Source organism: Lolium perenne, chromosome 2 (genome assembly GCF_019359855.2).
Source record: "Lolium perenne isolate Kyuss_39 chromosome 2, Kyuss_2.0, whole genome shotgun sequence".
Classification (NCBI taxonomy): Eukaryota; Viridiplantae; Streptophyta; class Magnoliopsida; order Poales; family Poaceae; genus Lolium; species Lolium perenne.
Genome location: NC_067245.2, coordinates 100,826,227 through 100,839,936, shown reverse-complemented (window position 1 = coordinate 100,839,936; position 13,710 = coordinate 100,826,227). Strand labels below are relative to the sequence as shown.

The window sequence follows — 13,710 nt, the reverse complement described above, 5'->3', positions numbered from 1 at the left end:
TCACCAATAGCCGAGCACGAGTGCCCGCAAAAAATATCGTCCTAACTTCACCATCAATGTCGCCGCGTGACGCAGAAAGGAGGGATGCAACACGAGGACTTCCCAGGAGGTCACCCATCCTAGTACTACTCTCGCCCAAGCACGCTTAACTTCGAGTTCGATGGGATCCGTGCTTTAGTGCTGGTATGATCGCATCCGACATGTTATGCACTCATTTTCCTTATGCTTGCTCCTCCCGCTCTTTGTCTCGCTTCTATTTTGTACCATGTCCATCCTCTTTTTCATCCGCACCACCGCTTTCCCATCACCAATAGCCGAGCACGAGTGCCCGCAAAAAATATCGTCCTAACTTCACCATGAATGTCGCCGCGTGACGCAAAAAAGGAGGGATGCAACACGAGGACTTCCTGTGAGGTCACCCATCCTAGTACTACTCTCGCCCAAGCACGCTTAACTTCGAGTTCTCGATGGGATCCTGCTTTAGTGCCGGTATGATCGCATCCGACATGTTATGCACTCATTTTCCCTTATGCTTGCTCCTCCCGCTCTTTTGTCTCGCTTCTATTTTGTACCATGTCCATCCTCTTTTTCATCCGCATCTACCGCTTTCCCTATCACTAATAGCCGAGCACGAGTGCCCGCAAAAATATCGTCCTAACTTCACCATCAATGTCGCCGCGTGACGCAGAAAGGAGGGATGCAACACGAGGACTTCCCAGGAGGTCACCCATCCTAGTACTACTCTCGCCCAAGCACGCTTTTAACTTCGGAGTTCTGATGGGATCCGGTGCTTTAGTGCCGGTATGATCGCATCCGACATGTTATGCACTCATTTTCCTTATGCTTGCTCCTCCCGCTCTTTGTCTCGCTTCTATTTTGTACTCATGTCCATCCTCTTTTTCATCCGCACCACCGCTTTCCCCATCACCAATAGCCGAGCACGAGTGCCCGCAAAAAATATCGTCCTAACTTCACCATGAATGTCGCCGCGTGACGCAAAAAAGGAGGGATGCAACACGAGGACTTCAGGAGGTCACCCATCCTAGTACTACTCTCGCCCAAGCACGCTTAACTTCGGAGTTCGATGGGATCCGTGCTTTAGTGCTGGTATGATCGCATCCGACATGTTATGCACTCATTTTCCCTTATGCTTGCTCCTCCCGCTCTTTGTCCGCTCTATTTTGTACCATGTCCATCCTCTTTTTCATCCGCACCACCGTTTCCCATCACCAATAGCCGAGCACGAGTGCCCGCAAAAATATCGTCCTAACTTCACCATGAATGTCGCCGCGTGACGCAAAAAAGGAGGGATGCAACACGAGGACTTCCCAGAGGTCACCCATCCTAGTACTACTCTCGCCCAAGCACGCTTAACTTCGGAGTTCGATGGGATCCGTGCTTTAGTGCTGGTATGATCGCATCCGACATGTTATGCACTCATTTTCCCTTATGCTTGCTCCTCCCGCTCTTTGTCTCGCTTCTATTTTGTACCATGTCCATCCTCTTTTTCATCCGCACCACCGTTTCCCATCACCAATAGCCGAGCACGAGTGCCCGCAAAAAATATCGTCCTAACTTCACCATGAATGTCGCCGCGTGACGCAAAAAAGGAGGGATGCAACACGAGGACTTCCCAGAGGTCACCCATCCTAGTACTACTCGCCCAAGCACGCTTAACTTCGGAGTTCGATGGGATCCGGTGCTTTAGTGCCGGTATGATCGCATCCGACATGTTATGCACTCATTTTCCCTTATGCTTGCTCCTCCCGCTCTTTGTCCGCTTCTATTTTGTACCATGTCCATCCTCTTTTTCATCCGCACCACCGTTTCCCATCACCAATAGCCGAGCACGAGTGCCCGCAAAAAATATCGTCCTAACTTCACCATGAATGTCGCCGCGTGACGCAAAAAAGGAGGGATGCAACACGAGGACTTCTCAGAGGTCACCCATCCTAGTACTACTCTCGCCCAAGCACGCTTAACTTCGGAGTTCGATGGGATCCGTGCTTTAGTGCCGGTATGATCGCATCCGACATGTTATGCACTCATTTTCCCTTATGCTTGCTCCTCCCGCTCTTTGTCTCGCTTCTATTTTGTACCATGTCCATCCTCTTTTTCATCCGCACCACCGCTTCCCCATCACCAACAGCTTGTTACCCAGTGCCCGCAAAAAATATCGTCCTAACTTCACCATGAATGTCGCCGCGTGACGCAAAAAAGGAGGGATGCAACACGAGACTTCCCAGAGGTCACCCATCCTTGTACTACTCTCGCCCAAGCCGGCTTAACTTCGGAGTTCGATGGGATCCGGTGCTTTAGTGCTGGTATGATCGCATCCGACATGTTATGCACTCATTTTCCTTATGCTTGCTCCTCCCGCTCTTTGTCCGCTTCTATTTTGTACCATGTCCATCCTCTTTTCATCCGCACCACCGTTTCCCCATCACCAATAGCCGAGCACGAGTGCCCGCAAAAAAATATCGTCCTAACTTCACCATGAATGTCGCCGCGTGACGCAAAAAAGGAGGGATGCAACACGAGGACTTCCTGTGAGGTCACCCATCCTAGTACTACTCTCGCCCAAGCACGCTTTAACTTCGGAGTTCGATGGGATCCGGTGCTTTAGTGCTGGTATGATCGCATCCGACATGTTATGCACTCATTTTCCCTTATGCTTGCTCCTCCCGCTCTTTGTCCGCTTCTATTTTGTACCATGTCCATCCTCTTTTCATCCGCACCACCGCTTTCCCATCACCAATAGCCGAGCACGAGTGCCCGCAAATAAATATCGTCCTAACTTCACCATGAATGTCGCCGCGTGACGCAAAAAAGGAGGGATGCAACACGAGCAATTCACACGCGGACACACATCCTATTACTACTCTCGCCAAAGCACACATAACTTCTGAGTTCGATGGGATCCGGTGCTTTAGTGCTGGTATGATCGCATCCGACATGTTATGCACTCATTTTCCCTTATGCTTGCTCCTCCCGCTCTTTGTCTCGCTTCTATTTTGTACCATGTCCATCCTCTTTTTCATCCGCACCACCGCTTTCCCATCACCAATAGCCGAGCACGAGTGCCCGCAAAAAATATCGCCCTAACTTCACCATGAATGTCGCCGCGTGACGCAAAAAAGGAGGGATGCAACACGAGGACTTCCCAGAGGTCACCCATCCTAGTACTACTCTCGCCCAAGCACGCTTAACTTCGGAGTTCGATGGGATCCTGCTTTAGTGCCGGTATGATCGCATCCGACATGTTATGCACTCATTTTCCCTTATGCTTGCTCCTCCCGCTCTTTGTGTGCTCTATTTTGTACCATGTCCATCCTCTTTTTTCATCCGCACCACCGTTTCCCATCACCAATAGCCGAGCACGAGTGCCCGCAAAAAAATATCGCCCTAACTTCACCATGAATGTCGCCGCGTGACGCAAAAAAGGAGGGATGCAACACGAGGACTTCCCAGAGGTCACCCATCCTAGTACTACTCTCGCCCAAGCACGCTTAACTTCGGAGTTCTCGATGGGATCCGGTGCTTTAGTGCCGGTATGATCGCATCCGACATGTTATGCACTCATTTTCCCTTATGCTTGCTCCTCCCGCTCTTTGTCTCGCTTCTATTTTGTACCATGTCCATCCTCTTTTCATCCGCACCACCGTTTCCCATCACCAATAGCCGAGCACGAGTGCCCGCAAAAAAATATCGTCCTAACTTCACCATGAATGTCGCCGCGTGACGCAAAAAAGGAGGGATGCAACACGAGGACTTCCCAGGAGGTCACCCATCCTAGTACTACTCTCGCCCAAGCACGCTTAACTTCGGAGTTCCGATGGGATCCGGTGCTTTAGTGCCGGTATGATCGCATCCGACATGTTATGCACTCATTTTCCCTTATGCTTGCTCCTCCCGCTCTTTGTCTCGCTTCTATTTTGTACCATGTCCATCCTCTTTTTCATCCGCACCACCGTTTCCCATCACCAATAGCCGAGCACGAGTGCCCGCAAAAATATCGTCCTAACTTCACCATGAATGTCGCCGCGTGACGCAAAAAGGAGGGATGCAACACGAGGACTTCCTCAGGAGGTCACCCATCCTAGTACTACTCTCGCCCAAGCACGCTTAACTTCGGAGTTCTCGATGGGATCCGGTGCTTTAGTGCTGGAATGAGCGCATCCGACATGTTATGCACTAATTTTCCCTTTTGCTTGCTCCTCCCGCTCTTTGTCCGCTTCTATTTTGTACCATGTCCATCCTCTTTTTTCATCCGCACCACCGTTTCCCATCACCAATAGCCGAGCACGAGTGCCCGCAAAAAATATCGTCCTAACTTCACCATGAATGTCGCCGCGTGACGCAAAAAAAGGAGGGATGCAACACGAGGACTTCCCAGAGGTCACCCATCCTAGTACTACTCTCGCCCAAGCACGCTTAACTTCGAGTTCGATGGGATCCGGGTGCTTTAGTGCTGGTATGATCGCATCCGACATGTTATGCACTCATTTTCCCTTATGCTTGCTCCTCCCGCTCTTTGTCTGCTTCTATTTTGTACCATGTCCATCCTCTTTTTCATCCGCACCACCGTTTCCCATCACCAATAGCCGAGCACGAGTGCCCGCAAAAAAATATCGTCCTAACTTCACCATGAATGTCGCCGCGTGACGCAAAAAAGGAGGGATGCAACACGAGGACTTCCCAGGAGGTCACCCATCCTAGTACTACTCTCGCCCAAGCACGCTTAACTTCGAGTTCGATGGGATCCGGTGCTTTAGTGCTGGTATGATCGCATCCGACATGTTATGCACTCATTTTCCCTTATGCTTGCTCCTCCCGCTCTTTGTCCGCTTCTATTTTGTACCATGTCCATCCTCTTTTCATCCGCACCACCGTTTCCCATCACCAATAGCCGAGCACGAGTGCCCGCAAAAAATATCGTCCTAACTTCACCATGAATGTCGCCGCGTGACGCAAAAAAGGAGGGATGCAACACGAGGACTTCCCAGAGGTCACCCATCCTAGTACTACTCTCGCCCAAGCACGCTTAACTTCGGAGTTCGATGGGATCCGTGCTTTAGTGCCGGTATGATCGCATCCGACATGTTATGCACTCATTTTCCCTTATGCTTGCTCCTCCCGCTCTTTGTCTCGCTTCTATTTTGTACCATGTCCATCCTCTTTTTCATCCGCACCACCGTTTCCCATCACCAATAGCCGAGCACGAGTGCCCGCAAAAAAATATCGTCCTAACTTCACCATGAATGTCGCCGCGTGACGCAAAAAAGGAGGGATGCAACACGAGGACTTCCTGTGAGGTCACCCATCCTAGTACTACTCTCGCCCAAGCACGCTTAACTTCGGAGTTCGATGGGATCCCGTGCTTTAGTGCCGGTATGATCGCATCCGACATGTTATGCACTCATTTTCCCTTATGCTTGCTCCTCCCGCTCTTTGTCTGCTTCTATTTTGTACCATGTCCATCCTCTTTTTCATCCGCACCACCGTTTCCCCATCACCAATAGCCGAGCACGAGTGCCCGCAAAAAATATCGTCCTAACTTCACCATGAATGTCGCCGCGTGACGCAAAAAAGGAGGGATGCAACACGAGGACTTCCCAGGAGGTCACCCATCCTAGTACTACTCTCGCCCAAGCACGCTTAACTTCGGAGTTCGATGGGATCCGGTGCTTTACTGCTGGTAAGATCGCCTCCTACATGTTATGCTCTGTTACTCACTTTCGCTTGCACCTCCCGCTCCTTGTGTGCTCTATTTTGTACCATGTCCATCCTCTTTTTCATCCGCACCACCGTTTCCCATCACCAATAGCCGAGCAAGAGTGCCCGCAAAAAATATCGTCCTAACTTCACCATGAATGTCGCGCGCGTGACGCAAAAAAGGAGGGATGCAACACGAGGACTTCTCAGGAGGTCACCCATCCTAGTACTACTCTCGCCCAAGCACGCTTAACTTCGGAGTTCGATGGGATCCGGTGCTTTAGTGCCGGTATGATCGCATCCGACATGTTATGCACTCATTTTCCCTTATGCTTGCTCCTCCCGCTTCTTTGTCTCGCTTCTATTTTGTACCATGTCCATCCTCTTTTTCATCCGCACCACCGCTTTCCCATCACCAATAGCCGAGCACGAGTGCCCGCAAAAAAATATCATCCTAACTTCACCATGAATGTCGCCGCGTGACGCAAAAAAGGAGGGATGCAACACGAGGACTTCGTGAGGTCACCCATCCTAGTACTACTCTCGCCCAAGCACGCTTAACTTCGGAGTTCGATGGGATCCGGTGCTTTAGTGCTGGTATGATCGCATCCGACATGTTATGCACTCATTTTCCCTTATGCTTGCTCCTCCCGCTCTTTGTCTCGCTTCTATTTTGTACCATGTCCATCCTCTTTTCATCCGCACCACCGCTTCCCATCACCAATAGCCGAGCACGAGTGCCCGCAAAAAATATCGTCCTAACTTCACCATGAATGTCGCCGCGTGACGCAAAAAAGAAGGGATGCAACACGAGGACTTCCCAGAGGTCACCCATCCTAGTACTACTCTCGCCTCAAGCACGCTTAACTTCGGAGTTCGATGGGATCCGGTGCTTTAGTGCTGGTATGATCGCATCCGACATGTTATGCACTCATTTTCCCTTATGCTTGCTCCTCCCGCTTCTTTGTCTCGCTTCTATTTTGTACCATGTCCATCCTCTTTTTCATCCGCACCACCGCTTTCCCATCACCAATAGCCGAGCACGAGTGCCCGCAAAAAATATCGTCCTAACTTCACCATGAATGTCGCCGCTGTGACGCAAAAAAGGAGGGATGCAACACGAGGACTTCTCAGGAGGTCACCCATCCTAGTACTACTCTCGCCCAAGCACGCTTAACTTCGAGTTCGATGGGATCCGGTGCTTTAGTGCCGGTATGATCGCATCCGACATGTTATGCACTCATTTTCCCTTATGCTTGCTCCTCCCGCTCTTTGTCCGCTTCTATTTTGTACCATGTCCATCCTCTTTTCATCCGCACCACCGTTTCCCATCACCAATAGCCGAGCACGAGTGCCCGCAAAAAAATATCGTCATAACTTCACCATGAATGTCGCCGCGTGACGCAAAAAGGAGGGATGCAACACGAGGACTTCCCAGAGGTCACCCATCCTAGTACTACTCTCGCCCAAGCACGCTTAACTTCGGAGTTCGATGGGATCCGGTGCTTTAGTGCCGGTATGATCGCATCCGACATGTTATGCACTCATTTTCCCTTATGCTTGCTCCTCCCGCTCTTTGTCCGCTTCTATTTTGTACCATGTCCATCCTCTTTTTCATCCGCACCACCGTTTCCCATCACCAATAGCCGAGCACGAGTGCCCGCAAAAATATCGTCCTAACTTCACCATGAATGTCGCCGCGTGACGCAAAAAGGAGGGATGCAACACGAGGACTTCCTCAGTGAGGTCACCCATCCTAGTACTACTCTCGCCCAAGCACGCTTAACTTCGGAGTTCGATGGGATCCGGTGCTTTAGTGCTGGTATGATCGCATCCGACATGTTATGCACTCATTTTCCCTTATGCTTGCTCCTCCCGCTCTTTGTCTGCTCTATTTTGTACCATGTCCATCCTCTTTTTCATCCGCACCACCGTTTCCCATCACCAATAGCCGAGCACGAGTGCCCGCAAAAAATATCGTCCTAACTTCACCATGAATGTCGCCGCGTGACGCAAAAAAAGGAGGGATGCAACACGAGGACTTCCCAGGAGGTCACCCATCCTAGTACTACTCTCGCCCAAGCACGCTTAACTTCGGAGTTCTGATGGGATCCGGTGCTTTAGTGCTGGTATGATCGCATCCGACATGTTATGCACTCATTTTCCCTTATGCTTGCTCCTCCCGCTCTTTGTGTGCTCTATTTTGTACCATGTCCATCCTCTTTTTCATCCGCACCACCGTTTCCCATCACCAATAGCCGAGCACGAGTGCCCGCAAAAAAATATCGTCCTAACTTCACCATGAATGTCGTCGCGTGACGCAAAAAGGAGGGATGCAACACGAGGACTTCCAGGAGGTCACCCATCCTAGTACTACTCTCGCCCAAGCACGCTTAACTTCGGAGTTCCGATGGGATCCGGTGCTTTAGTGTCGGTATGATCGCATCCGACATGTTATGCACTCATTTTCCCTTATGCTTGCTCCTCCCGCTCTTTGTCCGCTCTATTTTGTACCATGTCCATCCTCTTTTCATCCGCACCACCGCTTCCCATCACCAATAGCCGAGCACGAGTGCCCGCACCAAAATAGCGTCCTAACTTCACCATGAATGTCGCCGCGTGACGCAAAAAAGGAGGGATGCAACACGAGGACTTCAGAGGTCACCCATCCTAGTACTACTCGCCCAAGCACGCTTAACTTCGGAGTTCGATGGGATCCGTGCTTTAGTGCTGGTATGATCGCATCCGACATGTTATGCACTCATTTTCCCTTATGCTTGCTCCTCCCGCTCTTTGTCTCGCTTCTATTTTGTACCATGTCCATCCTCTTTTTCATCCGCACCACCGTTTCCCATCACCAATAGCCGAGCACGAGTGCCCGCAAAAAAATATCATCCTAACTTCACCATGAATGTCGCCGCGTGACGCAAAAAAGGAGGGATGCAACACGAGGACTTCCCACGAGGTCACCCATCCTAGTACTACTCTCGCCCAAGCACGCTTAACTTCGGAGTTCGATGGGATCCTGCTTTAGTGCTGGTATGATCGCATCCGACATGTTATGCACTCATTTTCCCTTATGCTTGCTCCTCCCGCTCTTTGTCCGCTTCTATTTTGTACCATGTCCATCCTCTTTTTCATCCGCACCACCGTTTCCCATCACCAATAGCCGAGCACGAGTGCCCGCAAAAATATCGTCCTAACTTCACCATGAATGTCGCCGCGTGACGCAAAAAAAAGGAGGGATGCAACACGAGGGCTTCCCAAGAGGTCACCCATCCTAGTACTACTCTCGCCCAAGCACGCTTAACTTCGGAGTTCTGATGGGATCCGGTGCTTTAGTGCTGGTATGATCGCATCCGACATGTTATGCACTCATTTTCCCTTATGCTTGCTCCTCCCGCTCTTTGTGTGCTCTATTTTGTACCATGTCCATCCTCTTCTTCATCCGCACCACCGTCTCCCATCACCAATAGCCGAGCACGAGTGCCCGCAAAAAAATATCGTCCTAACTTCACCATGAATGTCGCCGCGTGACGCAAAAAAGGAGGGATGCAACACGAGGACTTCCCAGGAGGTCCCCCCTCCTCGTACTACTCTCACCCAAGCACGCTTAACTTCAGAGTTCTGATGGGATTCGGAGCTTTAGTGCTGGTATGATCGCATCCGACATGTTATGCACTCATTTTCCCTTATGCTCGCTCCTCCCGCTCTTTGTCTGCTCTATTTTGTACCATGTCCATCCTCTTTTTCATCCGCACCACCGTTTCCCATCACCAATAGCCGAGCACGAGTGCGCGCAAAAAAATATCGTCCTAACTTCACCATGAATGTCGCCGCGTCACGCAAAAAAGGAGGGATGCAACACGAGGACTTCCCAGGAGGTCACCCATCCTAGTACTACTCTCGCCCAAGCACGCTTAACTTCGGAGTTCTGATGGGATCCGGTGCTTTAGTGCTGGTATGATCGCATCCGACATGTTATGCACTCATTTTCCCTTATGCTTGCTCCTCCCGCTCTTTGTCTGCTCTATTTTGTACCATGTCCATCCTCTTTTTCATCCGCACCACCGTTTCCCATCACCAATAGCCGAGCACGAGTGCGCGCAAAAAAATATCGTCCTAACTTCACCATGAATGTCGTCGCGTGACGCAAAAAAGGAGGGATGCAACACGAGGACTTCCCAGGAGGTCACCCATCCTAGTACTACTCTCGCCCAAGCACGCTTAACTTCGGAGTTCTGATGGGATCCGGTGCTTTAGTGCTGGTATGATCGCATCCGACATGTTATGCACTCATTTTCCCTTATGCTTGCTCCTCCCGCTCTTTGTCTGCTCTATTTTGTACCATGTCCATCCTGTTTTTCATCCGCACCACCGTTTCCCATCACCAATAGCCGAGCACGAGTGCCCGCAAAAAAATATCGTTCTAACTTCACCATGAATGTCGCCGCGTGACGCAAAAAGGGAGGGATGCAACACAAGGACTTCCCAGGAGGTCACCCATCCTAGTACTACTCTCGCCCAAGCACGCTTAACTTCGGAGTTCTGATGGGATCCGGTGCTTTAGTGCTGGTATGATCGCATCCGACATGTTATGCACTCATTTTCCCTTATGCTTGCTCCTCCCGCTCTTTGTGTGCTCTATTTTGTACCATGTCCATCCTCTTTTTCATCCGCACCACCGTTTCCCATCACCAATAGCCGAGCACGAGTGCCCGCAAAAAAATATCGTCCTAACTTCACCATGAATGTCGTCGCGTGACGCAAAAAAGGATTGATGCAACACGAGGACTTTCCAGGAGGTCACCCATCCTAGTACTACTCTCGCCCAAGCACGCTTAACTTCGGAGTTCTGATGGGATCCGGTGCTTTAGTGCTGGTATGATCGCAACCGACATGTTATGCACTCATTTTCCCTTATGCTTGCTCCTCCCGCTCTTTGTCTGCTCTATTTTGTACCATGTCCATCCTCTTTTTCATCCGCACCACCGTTTCCCATCACCAATAGCCGAGCACGAGTGCCCGCAAAAAAATATCATCCTAACTTCACCATGAATGTTGCCGCGTGACGCAAAAAAGGAGGGATGCAACACGAGGACTTCCCAGGAGGTCACCCATCCTAGTACTACTCTCGCCCAAGCACGCTTAACTTCGGAGTTCTGATGGGATCCGGTGCTTTAGTGCTGGTATGATCGCATCCAACATGTTATGCACTCATTTTCCCTTATGCTTGCTCCTCCCGCTCTTTGTCTGCTCTATTTTGTACCATGTCCATCCTCTTTTTCATCCGCACCACCGTTTCCCATCACCAATTAATGAGCACGAGTGCCCGCAAAAAAATATCGTCCTAACTTCACCATGAATGTCGCCGCGTGACGCAAAAAAGGAGGGATGCAACACGAGGACTTCCCAGGAGGTCACCCATCCTAGTACTACTCTCGCCCAAGCACGCTTAACTTCGGAGTTCTGATGGGATCCGGTGCTTTAGTGCTGGTATGATCGCATCCGACATGTTATGCACTCATTTTCCCTTATGCTTGCTCCTCCCGCTCTTTGTCTGCTCTATTTTGTACCATGTCCATCCTCTTTTTCATCCGCACCACCGTTTCCCATCACCAATAGCCGAGCACGAGTGCCCGCAAAAAAATATCGTCCTAACTTCACCATGAATGTCGCCGTGTGACGCAAAAAAGGAGGGATGCAACACGAGGACTTCCCAGGAGGTCACCCATCCTAGTACTACTCTCACCCAAGCACGCTTAACTTCAGAGTTCTGATGGGATCCGGTGCTTTAGTGCTGGTATGATCGCATCCGACATGTTATGCACTCATTTTCCCTTATACTTGCTCCTCCCGCTCTTTGTGCTTCTATTTTGTACCATGTCCATCCTCTTTTTCATCCGCACCACCGTTTCCCATCACTAATAGCCGAGCACGAGTGCCCGCAAAAATATCGTCCTAACTTCACCATGAATGTCGCCGTGGTGACGCAAAAAAGGAGGGATGCAACACGAGGACTTCCCAGAGGTCACCCATCCTAGTACTACTCTCACACAAGCACGGTTAACTTCCGAGTTCGATGGGATCCGTGCTTTAGTGCTGGTATGATCGCATCCGACATGTTATGCACTCATTTTCCCTTATACTTGCTCCTCCCGCTCTTTGTGTGCTCTATTTTGTACCATGTCCATCCTCTTTTTCATCCGCACCACCGTTTCCCATCACCAATAGCCGAGCACGAGTGCCCGCAAAAAAATATCGTCCTAACTTCACCATGAATGTCGCCGCGTGACGCAAAAAAGGAGGGATGCAACACGAGGACTTCCCAGGAGGTCACCCATCCTAGTACAACTCTCGCACAAGCACGCTTAACTTCAGAGTTCTGATGGGATCCGGTGCTTTAGTGCTGGTATGATCGCATCCGATATGTTATGCACTCATTTTCCCTTATGCTTGCTCCTCCCGCTCTTTGTGTGCTCTATTTTGTACCATGTCCATCCTCTTTTTCATCCGCACCACCGTTTTCCATCACCAATAGCCGAGCACGAGTGCCCGCAAAAAAATATCGTCCTAACTTCACCATGAATGTCGCCGCGTGACGCAAAAAAGGAGGGATGCAACACGAGGACTTCCCAGGAGGTCACCCACCCTAGTACTACTCTCGCCCAAGCACGCTTAACTTCGGAGTTCTGATGGGATCCGGTGCTTTAGTGCTGGTATGATCGCATGCGAAATGTTATGCACTCATTTTCCCTTATGCTTGCTCCTCCCGCTATTTGTGTGCTCTATTTTGTACCATGTCCATCCTCTTTTTCATCCGCACCACCGTTTCCCATCACCAATAGCCGAGCACGAGTGCCCGCAAAAAAATATCATCCTAACTTCACCATGAATGTCGCCGCGTGACGCATAAAAGGAGGGATGCAACACGAGGACTTCCTGTGAGGTCACCCATCCTAGTACTACTCTCGCCCAAGCACGCTTAACTTCGGAGTTCTGATGGGATCCGGTGCTTTAGTGCTGGTATGATCGCATCCGAAATGTTATGCACTCATTTTCCCTTATGCTTGCTCCTCCCGCTCTTTGTGTGCTCTATTTTGTACCATGTCCATCCTCTTTTTCATCCGCACCACCGTTTCCCATCACCAATAGCCGAGCACGAGTGCCCGCAAAAAAATATCGTCCTAACTTCACCATGAATGTCGTCGCGTGACGCAAAAAAGGAGGGATGCAACACGAGGACTTTCCAGGAGGTCACCCATCCTAGTACTACTCTCGCCCAAGCACGCTTAACTTCGGAGTTCTGATGGGATCCGGTGCTTTAGTGCTGGTATGATCGCATCCGACATGTTATGCACTCATTTTCCCTTATGCTTGCTCCTCCTGCTCTTTGTCTGCTCTATTTTGTACCATGTCCATCCTCTTTTTCATCCGCACCACCGTTTCCCATCACCAATAGCCGAGCACGAGTGCCCGCAAAAAAATATCGTCCTAACTTCACCATGAATGTCGCCGCGTGACGCAAAAAAGGATTGATGCAACACGAGGACTTTCCAGGAGGTCACCCATCCTAGTACTACTCTCGCCCAAGCACCCTTAACTTCGGAGTTCTGATGGGATCCGGTGCTTTAGTGCTGGTATGATCGCAACCGACATGTTATGCACTCATTTTCCCTTATGCTTGCTCCTCCCGCTCTTTGTCTGCTCTATTTTGTACCATGTCCATCCTCTTTTTCATCCGCACCACCGTTTCCCATCACCAATAGCCGAGCACGAGTGCCCGCAAAAAAATATCATCCTAACTTCACCATGAATGTTGCCGCGTGACGCAAAAAAGGAGGGATGCAACACGAGGACTTCCCAGGAGGTCACCCATCCTAGTAATACTCTCGCCCAAGCACGCTTAACTTCGGAGTTCTGATGGGATCCGGTGCTTTAGTGCTGGTATGATCGCATCCGACATGTTATGCACTCATTTTCCCTTATGCTTGC

The 13,710-nt window shown here is 50.4% G+C and overlaps 42 non-coding genes and 3 pseudogenes across 42 annotated transcripts; all 45 read right to left on the bottom strand.

Moving 5' to 3' along the window:
* Positions 1 to 81: 81 nt before the first annotated feature.
* Positions 82 to 197, bottom strand: LOC139836828 (5S ribosomal RNA). The gene has a single exon (XR_011753544.1). It is a non-coding gene; the product is annotated as a 5S ribosomal RNA (ribosomal RNA).
* Positions 198 to 386: 189 nt separating this feature from the next.
* On the bottom strand, positions 387 to 503 carry LOC139836930 (5S ribosomal RNA). The gene has a single exon (XR_011753652.1). It is a non-coding gene; the product is annotated as a 5S ribosomal RNA (ribosomal RNA).
* A 191-nt stretch (positions 504 to 694) lies between these two features.
* Positions 695 to 815, bottom strand: LOC139836404 (5S ribosomal RNA). The gene has a single exon (XR_011753105.1). It is a non-coding gene; the product is annotated as a 5S ribosomal RNA (ribosomal RNA).
* Positions 816 to 1,006: 191 nt separating this feature from the next.
* On the bottom strand, positions 1,007 to 1,121 carry LOC139836871 (5S ribosomal RNA). Its single transcript, XR_011753591.1, has one exon. It is a non-coding gene; the product is annotated as a 5S ribosomal RNA (ribosomal RNA).
* A 186-nt stretch (positions 1,122 to 1,307) lies between these two features.
* Positions 1,308 to 1,423, bottom strand: LOC139836794 (5S ribosomal RNA). The gene has a single exon (XR_011753509.1). It is a non-coding gene; the product is annotated as a 5S ribosomal RNA (ribosomal RNA).
* A 189-nt stretch (positions 1,424 to 1,612) lies between these two features.
* LOC139836810 (5S ribosomal RNA) lies at positions 1,613 to 1,727 on the bottom strand. The gene has a single exon (XR_011753526.1). It is a non-coding gene; the product is annotated as a 5S ribosomal RNA (ribosomal RNA).
* Positions 1,728 to 1,915: 188 nt separating this feature from the next.
* LOC139836826 (5S ribosomal RNA) lies at positions 1,916 to 2,031 on the bottom strand. Its single transcript, XR_011753542.1, has one exon. It is a non-coding gene; the product is annotated as a 5S ribosomal RNA (ribosomal RNA).
* A 191-nt stretch (positions 2,032 to 2,222) lies between these two features.
* LOC139836913 (5S ribosomal RNA) lies at positions 2,223 to 2,338 on the bottom strand. Its single transcript, XR_011753635.1, has one exon. It is a non-coding gene; the product is annotated as a 5S ribosomal RNA (ribosomal RNA).
* Positions 2,339 to 2,526: 188 nt separating this feature from the next.
* On the bottom strand, positions 2,527 to 2,645 carry LOC139836737 (5S ribosomal RNA). Its single transcript, XR_011753449.1, has one exon. It is a non-coding gene; the product is annotated as a 5S ribosomal RNA (ribosomal RNA).
* Positions 2,646 to 2,834: 189 nt separating this feature from the next.
* On the bottom strand, positions 2,835 to 2,952 carry LOC139837142 (5S ribosomal RNA; annotated as a pseudogene).
* A 190-nt stretch (positions 2,953 to 3,142) lies between these two features.
* LOC139836900 (5S ribosomal RNA) lies at positions 3,143 to 3,257 on the bottom strand. The gene has a single exon (XR_011753621.1). It is a non-coding gene; the product is annotated as a 5S ribosomal RNA (ribosomal RNA).
* Positions 3,258 to 3,446: 189 nt separating this feature from the next.
* On the bottom strand, positions 3,447 to 3,565 carry LOC139836450 (5S ribosomal RNA). The gene has a single exon (XR_011753154.1). It is a non-coding gene; the product is annotated as a 5S ribosomal RNA (ribosomal RNA).
* Positions 3,566 to 3,754: 189 nt separating this feature from the next.
* Positions 3,755 to 3,873, bottom strand: LOC139837360 (5S ribosomal RNA). The gene has a single exon (XR_011753852.1). It is a non-coding gene; the product is annotated as a 5S ribosomal RNA (ribosomal RNA).
* Positions 3,874 to 4,060: 187 nt separating this feature from the next.
* Positions 4,061 to 4,181, bottom strand: LOC139836692 (5S ribosomal RNA). The gene has a single exon (XR_011753403.1). It is a non-coding gene; the product is annotated as a 5S ribosomal RNA (ribosomal RNA).
* A 190-nt stretch (positions 4,182 to 4,371) lies between these two features.
* On the bottom strand, positions 4,372 to 4,488 carry LOC139836893 (5S ribosomal RNA). The gene has a single exon (XR_011753614.1). It is a non-coding gene; the product is annotated as a 5S ribosomal RNA (ribosomal RNA).
* Positions 4,489 to 4,677: 189 nt separating this feature from the next.
* LOC139836730 (5S ribosomal RNA) lies at positions 4,678 to 4,794 on the bottom strand. The gene has a single exon (XR_011753442.1). It is a non-coding gene; the product is annotated as a 5S ribosomal RNA (ribosomal RNA).
* A 187-nt stretch (positions 4,795 to 4,981) lies between these two features.
* LOC139836804 (5S ribosomal RNA) lies at positions 4,982 to 5,097 on the bottom strand. Its single transcript, XR_011753520.1, has one exon. It is a non-coding gene; the product is annotated as a 5S ribosomal RNA (ribosomal RNA).
* A 190-nt stretch (positions 5,098 to 5,287) lies between these two features.
* Positions 5,288 to 5,405, bottom strand: LOC139836693 (5S ribosomal RNA). The gene has a single exon (XR_011753404.1). It is a non-coding gene; the product is annotated as a 5S ribosomal RNA (ribosomal RNA).
* A 189-nt stretch (positions 5,406 to 5,594) lies between these two features.
* On the bottom strand, positions 5,595 to 5,712 carry LOC139836729 (5S ribosomal RNA). The gene has a single exon (XR_011753441.1). It is a non-coding gene; the product is annotated as a 5S ribosomal RNA (ribosomal RNA).
* A 188-nt stretch (positions 5,713 to 5,900) lies between these two features.
* Positions 5,901 to 6,018, bottom strand: LOC139836393 (5S ribosomal RNA). The gene has a single exon (XR_011753092.1). It is a non-coding gene; the product is annotated as a 5S ribosomal RNA (ribosomal RNA).
* A 192-nt stretch (positions 6,019 to 6,210) lies between these two features.
* LOC139836761 (5S ribosomal RNA) lies at positions 6,211 to 6,326 on the bottom strand. The gene has a single exon (XR_011753473.1). It is a non-coding gene; the product is annotated as a 5S ribosomal RNA (ribosomal RNA).
* Positions 6,327 to 6,514: 188 nt separating this feature from the next.
* LOC139836795 (5S ribosomal RNA) lies at positions 6,515 to 6,632 on the bottom strand. The gene has a single exon (XR_011753510.1). It is a non-coding gene; the product is annotated as a 5S ribosomal RNA (ribosomal RNA).
* Positions 6,633 to 6,824: 192 nt separating this feature from the next.
* LOC139836750 (5S ribosomal RNA) lies at positions 6,825 to 6,941 on the bottom strand. Its single transcript, XR_011753462.1, has one exon. It is a non-coding gene; the product is annotated as a 5S ribosomal RNA (ribosomal RNA).
* A 187-nt stretch (positions 6,942 to 7,128) lies between these two features.
* LOC139836605 (5S ribosomal RNA) lies at positions 7,129 to 7,245 on the bottom strand. The gene has a single exon (XR_011753310.1). It is a non-coding gene; the product is annotated as a 5S ribosomal RNA (ribosomal RNA).
* Positions 7,246 to 7,431: 186 nt separating this feature from the next.
* Positions 7,432 to 7,551, bottom strand: LOC139836760 (5S ribosomal RNA). The gene has a single exon (XR_011753472.1). It is a non-coding gene; the product is annotated as a 5S ribosomal RNA (ribosomal RNA).
* A 188-nt stretch (positions 7,552 to 7,739) lies between these two features.
* LOC139837393 (5S ribosomal RNA) lies at positions 7,740 to 7,858 on the bottom strand. The gene has a single exon (XR_011753886.1). It is a non-coding gene; the product is annotated as a 5S ribosomal RNA (ribosomal RNA).
* Positions 7,859 to 8,045: 187 nt separating this feature from the next.
* On the bottom strand, positions 8,046 to 8,163 carry LOC139836645 (5S ribosomal RNA). The gene has a single exon (XR_011753349.1). It is a non-coding gene; the product is annotated as a 5S ribosomal RNA (ribosomal RNA).
* Positions 8,164 to 8,350: 187 nt separating this feature from the next.
* Positions 8,351 to 8,462, bottom strand: LOC139837034 (5S ribosomal RNA; annotated as a pseudogene).
* Positions 8,463 to 8,652: 190 nt separating this feature from the next.
* Positions 8,653 to 8,768, bottom strand: LOC139836823 (5S ribosomal RNA). The gene has a single exon (XR_011753539.1). It is a non-coding gene; the product is annotated as a 5S ribosomal RNA (ribosomal RNA).
* Positions 8,769 to 8,957: 189 nt separating this feature from the next.
* Positions 8,958 to 9,076, bottom strand: LOC139837330 (5S ribosomal RNA). The gene has a single exon (XR_011753822.1). It is a non-coding gene; the product is annotated as a 5S ribosomal RNA (ribosomal RNA).
* A 188-nt stretch (positions 9,077 to 9,264) lies between these two features.
* LOC139836839 (5S ribosomal RNA) lies at positions 9,265 to 9,383 on the bottom strand. The gene has a single exon (XR_011753555.1). It is a non-coding gene; the product is annotated as a 5S ribosomal RNA (ribosomal RNA).
* A 188-nt stretch (positions 9,384 to 9,571) lies between these two features.
* On the bottom strand, positions 9,572 to 9,690 carry LOC139837388 (5S ribosomal RNA). The gene has a single exon (XR_011753881.1). It is a non-coding gene; the product is annotated as a 5S ribosomal RNA (ribosomal RNA).
* Positions 9,691 to 9,878: 188 nt separating this feature from the next.
* On the bottom strand, positions 9,879 to 9,997 carry LOC139837383 (5S ribosomal RNA). Its single transcript, XR_011753876.1, has one exon. It is a non-coding gene; the product is annotated as a 5S ribosomal RNA (ribosomal RNA).
* A 188-nt stretch (positions 9,998 to 10,185) lies between these two features.
* Positions 10,186 to 10,304, bottom strand: LOC139837339 (5S ribosomal RNA). The gene has a single exon (XR_011753831.1). It is a non-coding gene; the product is annotated as a 5S ribosomal RNA (ribosomal RNA).
* Positions 10,305 to 10,492: 188 nt separating this feature from the next.
* On the bottom strand, positions 10,493 to 10,611 carry LOC139836529 (5S ribosomal RNA). Its single transcript, XR_011753234.1, has one exon. It is a non-coding gene; the product is annotated as a 5S ribosomal RNA (ribosomal RNA).
* Positions 10,612 to 10,799: 188 nt separating this feature from the next.
* On the bottom strand, positions 10,800 to 10,918 carry LOC139837379 (5S ribosomal RNA). Its single transcript, XR_011753872.1, has one exon. It is a non-coding gene; the product is annotated as a 5S ribosomal RNA (ribosomal RNA).
* A 188-nt stretch (positions 10,919 to 11,106) lies between these two features.
* On the bottom strand, positions 11,107 to 11,225 carry LOC139837375 (5S ribosomal RNA). Its single transcript, XR_011753867.1, has one exon. It is a non-coding gene; the product is annotated as a 5S ribosomal RNA (ribosomal RNA).
* A 188-nt stretch (positions 11,226 to 11,413) lies between these two features.
* LOC139836298 (5S ribosomal RNA) lies at positions 11,414 to 11,532 on the bottom strand. The gene has a single exon (XR_011752996.1). It is a non-coding gene; the product is annotated as a 5S ribosomal RNA (ribosomal RNA).
* Positions 11,533 to 11,718: 186 nt separating this feature from the next.
* On the bottom strand, positions 11,719 to 11,834 carry LOC139837079 (5S ribosomal RNA; annotated as a pseudogene).
* Positions 11,835 to 12,022: 188 nt separating this feature from the next.
* LOC139836473 (5S ribosomal RNA) lies at positions 12,023 to 12,141 on the bottom strand. Its single transcript, XR_011753177.1, has one exon. It is a non-coding gene; the product is annotated as a 5S ribosomal RNA (ribosomal RNA).
* Positions 12,142 to 12,329: 188 nt separating this feature from the next.
* On the bottom strand, positions 12,330 to 12,448 carry LOC139837439 (5S ribosomal RNA). Its single transcript, XR_011753932.1, has one exon. It is a non-coding gene; the product is annotated as a 5S ribosomal RNA (ribosomal RNA).
* A 188-nt stretch (positions 12,449 to 12,636) lies between these two features.
* LOC139836229 (5S ribosomal RNA) lies at positions 12,637 to 12,755 on the bottom strand. The gene has a single exon (XR_011752927.1). It is a non-coding gene; the product is annotated as a 5S ribosomal RNA (ribosomal RNA).
* Positions 12,756 to 12,943: 188 nt separating this feature from the next.
* LOC139837432 (5S ribosomal RNA) lies at positions 12,944 to 13,062 on the bottom strand. The gene has a single exon (XR_011753925.1). It is a non-coding gene; the product is annotated as a 5S ribosomal RNA (ribosomal RNA).
* Positions 13,063 to 13,250: 188 nt separating this feature from the next.
* Positions 13,251 to 13,369, bottom strand: LOC139836547 (5S ribosomal RNA). The gene has a single exon (XR_011753252.1). It is a non-coding gene; the product is annotated as a 5S ribosomal RNA (ribosomal RNA).
* Positions 13,370 to 13,557: 188 nt separating this feature from the next.
* On the bottom strand, positions 13,558 to 13,676 carry LOC139836233 (5S ribosomal RNA). Its single transcript, XR_011752931.1, has one exon. It is a non-coding gene; the product is annotated as a 5S ribosomal RNA (ribosomal RNA).
* Between the last annotated feature and the right edge of the window lie 34 nt (positions 13,677 to 13,710).